This window comes from Schistocerca americana, unplaced genomic scaffold (assembly GCF_021461395.2).
Source record: "Schistocerca americana isolate TAMUIC-IGC-003095 unplaced genomic scaffold, iqSchAmer2.1 HiC_scaffold_29, whole genome shotgun sequence".
NCBI classification, from domain to species: domain Eukaryota; kingdom Metazoa; phylum Arthropoda; class Insecta; order Orthoptera; family Acrididae; genus Schistocerca; species Schistocerca americana.
The window spans coordinates 1,501,645-1,509,005 of NW_025726005.1; positions in this window are offsets into that span (position 1 = coordinate 1,501,645).

Below are 7,361 nucleotides of genomic sequence, written 5' to 3' on the forward strand. Positions count from 1 at the left end.
AGTAAACCTGAAGTGAAGCATCGGAATCTAAACCTGGACCCACAGGAGAGGTTCAAATCATAGAAAGTGAGAGCGTCAGTCCTCTTGTACTAAAGTCGGCAATGTGCCTTTTGTATTAAATTCGGATGCAGTTTCTGTGTTTCATCGTCAATAAGACGGTCCAAGGTATACAGGAAACCGGAAGTGAAGCATCTGAATCTAAAACTAGACTCACAGGAGAGGTTCAAATCATAGAAAGTGAGAGTGTCTGTCCTCTTGTACTTAAGTCGGCATTGTGCCTTTTGTATTAAATTCGGATGCAATTTCTGTGTTTCATCATCAGTATGAAGGTCCAAGGGATACAGTAAACCTGAAGTGAATCATCGGAATCTAAAACTGGACTCACAGGAGAGGTTCAAATCGTAGAAAGTTAGAGTGTCAGTCCTCTTCTACTTAAGTCGGCATTGTGCATTTTCAATTTCATTCCGATGCAATTTATGTGTTTCATCGTCAATAAGAAGGTCCATGGTATACAGTAAACCTGAAGTGTAGCATCGGAACCTAAAACTGGACTCAAAGGAGAGATTCAAATAATAGAAATTTAGAAAGTCAGTCCTCTTGAACTGAAGTCGGAATTATGCCTTTTGAATTTAATTCCGATGCTATTTCTGTGTTTCATCGTCAATACGAAGGTCCAAGTTATACAGTAAACTTGAAGTGAAGCATCGGTATCTAAAACTGGACTCACAGGAGAGATTCAAATCATAGAAAGTTAGAGTGTCAGTCCTTTTGTACTTAAGTCGTCATTGTGTCTTTTGGATTTAATTCGGATGAAATTTCAGTGTTTCATCGTCAATAAGAAGGTCCAAGGGATACAGTGAACCTGAAGTGAAGCATCGGAATCTAAAACTAAACTCACAGGAGGGGTTCAAATCCTAGAAACTTAGAGTGTCAGTCCTCTTCTACTTAAGTCGGCATTGTGCCTATTGCATTGAATTCCGACGCAATTTCTGTGTTTCGTCGCAAATAAGAAGGTCCAAGGTATACAGTGAACATGAAGTAAAGCATCGGAATCTTAAACTGGACTCACAGGAGAGATTCAAATCATAGAAAGTTAGAGTGTCAGTCCTTTTGTACTTAAGTCGTCATTGTGTCTTTTGTATTAAATTCGGATTAAATTTCTGTGTTCCATCGTCAATAAGAAGGTCCAAGGGATACAGTGAACCTGAAGTGAAGCATCGGAATCTAAAACTAGACTCACAGGTGAGGTTCAAATCATAGACAGTTAGAATGTCAGTCCTCTTGTACTTAAGTCGGCATTGTGACATTTGTATTAAATTTGGATGCAATTTCTGTGTTTCCTCGTCAATAAGGAGGTCCAAGGGATACAGTAAACCTGAAGTGAGGCATCGGAATCTAAAACTAGACTCACCGGAGAGGTTCAAATCGTAGAAAGCTGGGGTGTCTGTCCTCTTGTACTTAAGTCGGCATTGTGCCTTTTGTATTAAATTCGGATGCAATTTCTGTATTTCATCGTCAATAAGAAGGTTCAAGGGATACAGTAAACCTGAAGTGAAGCATCGGAATCTAAACCTGGACCCACAGGAGAGGTTCAAATCATAGAAAGTGAGAGCGTCAGTCCTCTTGTACTAAAGTCGGCAATGTGCCTTTTGTATTAAATTCGGATGCAGTTTCTGTGTTTCATCGTCAATAAGACGGTCCAAGGTATACAGGAAACCGGAAGTGAAGCATCTGAATCTAAAACTAGACTCACAGGAGAGGTTCAAATCATAGAAAGTGAGAGTGTCTGTCCTCTTGTACTTAAGTCGGCATTGTGCCTTTTGTATTAAATTCGGATGCAATTTCTGTGTTTCATCATCAGTATGAAGGTCCAAGGGATACAGTAAACCTGAAGTGAATCATCGGAATCTAAAACTGGACTCACAGGAGAGGTTCAAATCGTAGAAAGTTAGAGTGTCAGTCCTCTTCTACTTAAGTCGGCATTGTGCATTTTCAATTTCATTCCGATGCAATTTATGTGTTTCATCGTCAATAAGAAGGTCCATGGTATACAGTAAACCTGAAGTGTAGCATCGGAACCTAAAACTGGACTCAAAGGAGAGATTCAAATAATAGAAATTTAGAAAGTCAGTCCTCTTGAACTGAAGTCGGAATTATGCCTTTTGAATTTAATTCCGATGCTATTTCTGTGTTTCATCGTCAATACGAAGGTCCAAGTTATACAGTAAACTTGAAGTGAAGCATCGGTATCTAAAACTGGACTCACAGGAGAGATTCAAATCATAGAAAGTTAGAGTGTCAGTCCTTTTGTACTTAAGTCGTCATTGTGTCTTTTGTATTTAATTCGGATGAAATTTCAGTGTTTCATCGTCAATAAGAAGGTCCAAGGGATACAGTGAACCTGAAGTGAAGCATCGGAATCTAAAACTAAACTCACAGGAGGGGTTCAAATCCTAGAAACTTAGAGTGTCAGTCCTCTTCTACTTAAGTCGGCATTGTGCCTATTGCATTGAATTCCGACGCAATTTCTGTGTTTCGTCGCAAATAAGAAGGTCCAAGGTATACAGTGAACATGAAGTAAAGCATCGGAATCTAAAACTAGACTCACAGGAGAGGTTCAAATCATAGAAAGTGAGAGCGTCAGTCCTCTTGTACTTAAGTCGGCATTGTGCCTTTTGTATTAAATTCGGATGCAGTTTCTGTGTTTCATCGTCAATAAGACGGTCCAAGGTATACAGGAAACCGGAAGTGATGCATCTGAATCTGAAACTGGACTCGCAGGAGACGTTCAAATCATAGAAAGTTAGAGTGTCAGTCCTCCTGTACTTTAGTCGACCTTGTTCCTTTCGACTTTAATTCCGATGCAATTTCTGTGTTTCATCGTCAATAAGATGGTCCAAGGGATACAGTATACCTGAAGTGAAGCTTCGGAATCTAAAACTGGACTCACAGGACAGGTTCAAATCATAGAAAGTTAGAGTGTCAGTCCTCTTGTACTTAGGTCGGCATTGTGCCTTTTGTATTAAATTCGGATGCAACTTCTGTGTTTCATCGTCAATAAGAGGGTCCAAGGGATACAATAAACCTGAAGTGAAGCATCGGTATCTAAAACTGGACTCACAGGAGAGAGATTAAAATCATAGAAAGATAGAGTGTCAGTCCTTTTGTACTTAAGTCGTCATTCTGTCTTTTGTATTAAATTCGGATGAAATTTCTGTGTTTCATCGTCAATAAGAAGGTCCAAGGGATACAGTGAACCTGAAGTGAAGCATCGGAATCTAAAACTAAACTCACAGGAGGGGTTCACATCCTAGAAACTTAGAGTGTCAGTCCTCTTCTACTTAAGTCGGCATTGTGCCTATTGAATTGAATTCCGATGCAATTTCTGTGTTTCGTCGCAAATAAGAAGGTCCAACGTATACAGTGAACCTGAAGTGAAGCATCGGAATCTAAAAGTAGACTCACAGGAGAGGTTCAAATCATAGACAGTTGGAATGTCAGTCCTCTTGTACTTAAGTCGGCATTGTGACATTTGTATTAAATTTGGATGCAATTTCTGTGTTTCCTCGTCAATAAGGAGGTCCAAGGGATACAGTAAACCTGAGGTGAAGCATCGGAATCTAAAATTGGACTCACCGGAGAGGTTCAAATCATAGAAAGTTAGGGTGTCAGTCCTCTTTTACTTAAGTCGGCATTGTGCCGTTTGTATTACATTCGGATGCAATTTCTGTGTTTCATCATCAGTAAGAAGGTCCAAAGGGATACAGTAAACCTGAAGTGAAGTATCGGAATCTAAAACTGGGCTAACAGGAGAGGATCAAATCATAGAAAGTTAGAGTGTCAGTCCTCTTGAACTTAAGTTGGCATTGTGCCTTTTGTATTAAATTCGGATGCAATTTCTGTATTTCATCGTCAATAAGAAGGTTCAAGGGATACAGTAAACCTGAAGTGAAGCATCGGAATCTAAACCTGGACCCACAGGAGAGGTTGAAATCATAGAAAGTGAGAGCGTCAGTCCTCTTGTTATAAAGTCGGCAATGTGCCTTTTGTATTAAATTCGGATGCAGTTTCTGTGTTTCATCGTCAATAAGACGGTCCAAGGTATACAGGAAACCGGAAGTGAAGCATCTGAATCTAAAACTGGACTCACATGAGAGGTTCAAATCATAGAAAGTGAGAGTGTCTGTCCTCTTGTACTTAAGTCGGCATTGTGGCTATTGTATTAAATTCGGATGCAATTTCTGTGTTTCATCATCAGTATGAAGGTCAAAGGGATACAGTAAACCTGAAGTGAATCATCGGAATCTAAAACTGGACTCACAGGAGAGTTTCAAATCATAGAAAGTTAGAGTGTCAGTCTTCTTGTACTTAAGTCGGCATTGTGCCCTTTGTATTACATTCGGATGTAATTTCTGTGTTTCATCATCAATAAGAAGGTACAAGGGATACAGTAAACCTGAACTGAAGCATCGGAATCTAAAACTGGACTCACAGGAGAGGTTCAAATGATAGAAAGTTAGAGTGTCAGTCCTCTTGTACTTAAGTCGGCATTGTGCCTTTTATGTTAAATTCGGATGCAATTTCTGTGTTTCATCGTCAATAAGAGGGTCCAAGGGATACAATAAACCTGAAGTGAAGCATCGGAATCTAAAACTGGACTCACAGGAGAGGTTCAAATCGTAGAAAGTTAGAGTGTCAGTCCTCTTCTACTTAAGTCGGCATTGTTCCTTTTCAATTTCATTCCGATGCAATTTATGTGCTTCATCGTCAATAAGAAGGTCCATGGTATACAGTAAACCTGAAGTGTAGCATCGGAATCTAAAACTGGACTCAAAGGAGAGGTTCAAATAATAGAAATTTAGAAAGTCAGTCCTCTTGAACTGAAGTCGGAATTGTGCCTTTTGAATTTAATTCCGATGCTATTTCTGTGTTTCATCGTCAATACGAAGGTCCAAGGTATACAGTAAACTTGAAGTGCAGCATCGGTATCTAAAACTGGACTCACAGGAGAGATTCAAATCATAGAAAGTTAGAGTGTCAGTCCTTTTGTACTTAAGTCGTCATTGTGTCTTTTGTATTTAATTCGGATGAAATTTCAGTGTTTCATCGTCAATAAGAAGGTCCAAGGGATACAGTGAACCTGAAGTGAGGCATCGGAATCTAAAACTAAACTCACAGGAGGGGTTCAAATCCTAGAAACTTAGAGTGTCAGTCCTCTTCTACTTAAGTCGGCATTGTGCCTATTGAATTGAATTCCGATGCAATTTCTATGTTTCGTCGCAAATAAGAAGGTCCAAGGTATACAGTGAACCTGAAGTGAAGCATCGGAATCTAAAACTAGACTCACAGGAGAGGTTCAAATCATAGAACGCGAGAGCATCAGTCCTCTTGTACTTAAGTCGGCATTGTGTTTTTTGTATTAAATTCGGATGCAGTTTCTGTGTTTCATCGTCAATAAGACGGTCCAAGGTATACAGGAAACCGGAAGTGAAGCATCTGAATCTAAAACTGGACTCACAGGAGAGGTTCAAATCATAGAAACTGAGAGTGTCAGTCCTCTTGTACTTAAGTCGGCATTGTGCCTTTTGTATCAAATTCGGATGCAATTTCTGTGTTTCATCGTCAGTATGAAGGTCCAAGGGATACAGTAAACCTGAAGTGAATCATCGGAATCTAAAACTGGACTCACCGGAGAGGTTCAAATCATAGAAAGTTAGAGTGTCAGTCCTCCTGTACTTTAGTCGACCTTGTTCCTTTCGAATTTAATTCCGATGCAATTTCTGTGTTTCATCGTCAATAAGATGGTCCAAGGGATACAGTAAACCTGAAGTGAAGCTTCGGAATCTAAAACTGGACTCACAGGACAGGTTCAAATCATAGAAAGTTAGAGTGTCAGTCCTCTTGTACTTAAGTCGGCATTGTGACTTTTGAATTTAATTCCGATGCAATTTCTGTGTTTCATCGTCAATAAGAAGGTCCATGGGATACAGTAAACCTGAAGTGAAGCATCGGAATCTAAAACTGGACTCACAGGAGAGATTCAAATCATAGAAAGTTAGAGTGTCAGTCCGCTTGTAGTTAAGTCGAAATTGTGCCTTTTTAAGTTAATTCCGATGCAATTTCTGTGTTTCATTGTCAATAAGAAGGTCCAAGGGATACAGTAAACCTGAAGTGATGCATCGGAATCTATAACTTGACTCACAGGAGAGGTTCAAATCAAAGAAAGTTAGAGTGTCTGTCCTCCTGTACTTAACTTGGCATTGTGCCTTTTGTATTTAATTCGATGCAATTTCTGTGTTTCATCGTCAATAAAAATGTCCAAGGGATACAGTAAACCTGAAGTGAAGCATCGGAATCTAAAACTGGACTCACAGGAGAGGTTCAAATCATAGAAAGTGAGAGTGTCAGTCGTCTTGTACTTAAGTCGGCATTGTGCCTTTTGTATTAAATTCGGATGCTATTTCTGTGTTTTATCGTCAATAAGAATGTCCAAGGGATACAGTAAACCAGAAGTGAAGCATCGGAATCTAAATCCGGACTCACAGGAGAGGTTCTAATCATAGGAAGTTAGAGTGTCAGTCCTCCTGTACTTTAGACGGCCTTGTTCCTTTTGAATTTAATTCCGATGCAATTTCTGTGTTTCATCGTCAATAAGATGGTCCAAGGGATACAGTAAACCTGAAGTGAAGCATCGGATTCTAAAACTGGACTTACAGGAGAGGTTCAAATCATAGAAAGTTAGAGTGTCAGTCCTCTTGTACTTAAGTCGGCATTGTGCCTTCTGTATTAAATTCGGATGCAATTTCTGTGTTTCATCGTCAATAAGATGGTCCAAGGGATACAGTAAACCTGAAGTGAATCATCGGATTCTAAAACTGGACTCACAGGACAGGTTCAAATCATAGAAAATTAGAGCGTCAGTCATCTTGTACTTATGTCGGCATTGTGCCTTTTCAATTTCATTCCGATGCAATTTCTGTGCTTCGTCGGCAATAAGGAGGTCCATGATATACAGTAAACCTGAAGTGTAGCATCTTAATCTGAAACTGGACTCAAAGGAGAGGTTCAAATCATAGAAAGTTAGAGTGTCAGTCCGCTTGTACTGAAGTCAGCATTGTGCCTTTTGAATTTAATTCCGATGCAATTTCTGTGTTTCATCGTCAATAAGAAGGTCCAAGGTATACAGTAATCTTGAAGTGAAGCATCGGAATCCAAAACTGGACTCACAGGAGGGATTCAAATCATAGAAAGTTAGAGTGTCTGTCCTTTTGTACTTAAGTCGTCATTGTGCCTATTGTATTGAATTCGGATGCAATTTCTGTGTTTCATCGACAATAAGAAGGTCCAATGGATACTGTAAA